Source organism: Capsicum annuum, chromosome 1, assembly GCF_002878395.1.
Source record: "Capsicum annuum cultivar UCD-10X-F1 chromosome 1, UCD10Xv1.1, whole genome shotgun sequence".
NCBI classification, from domain to species: domain Eukaryota; kingdom Viridiplantae; phylum Streptophyta; class Magnoliopsida; order Solanales; family Solanaceae; genus Capsicum; species Capsicum annuum.
Genome location: NC_061111.1, coordinates 24,050,508 through 24,051,116, shown reverse-complemented (window position 1 = coordinate 24,051,116; position 609 = coordinate 24,050,508). Strand labels below are relative to the sequence as shown.

At 39.1% G+C, this 609-nt stretch overlaps 1 non-coding gene across 1 annotated transcript; it reads left to right on the top strand.

Annotated features, from left to right (window-relative positions):
- Positions 1–259: 259 nt before the first annotated feature.
- LOC124892673 lies at positions 260–366 on the top strand. Its single transcript, XR_007050372.1, has one exon. It is a non-coding gene; the product is annotated as a small nucleolar RNA R71 (small nucleolar RNA).
- Positions 367–609: the final 243 nt, after the last annotated feature.

Below are 609 nucleotides of genomic sequence, written 5' to 3'. Positions count from 1 at the left end.
TTGAGTTGAGTAGTCATATTATTCTGTATTACTACAATTTGTTTCTGTAATGCAGTGAATTAATCCAACTCCAATACCCCTGCAACCTTTTTGGGAGCGTGCATGTCAATCAGGATTCCCTTGTGTGATTCGATTCAGTAATGTATACAGTTCTTCATACGTTTTATCCAAAGCTTGGCCTCTTGCTGCTGAATCCAAGAGAATCTTCGTATTAGACTCAGGGCCTTCTATAATTGTGTGCACCAAGACATCATTTGATTGATAGTGATGAGGACAATTTCTGAGCATGCCCTTGAATCTCTCCCATGCTTGGTAGAGATTTTCTCCATCTTTCTATCTGAAACTTAAGATCTCACTTCTTAAATATGCAGTCTTATAAGATAGAAATAATTTAATAAGGAACTTCCGAGCATAATCTTCCCATGAGGTGATGGAGTGTGGTGGTTCAACAAGTAACCACCTCTTTGCTTCTCCCATTAGAGAAAAGGGAAAAAGTGTCAATCTGACATAATTAACATTCACATCTTCAGGAATGTATGTATCGCTTATTTCCAAGAAGGTCTGTAAGGGCTGCTGCGAACCCTCGTGTTAAAGTCCGTGAAATTCCCC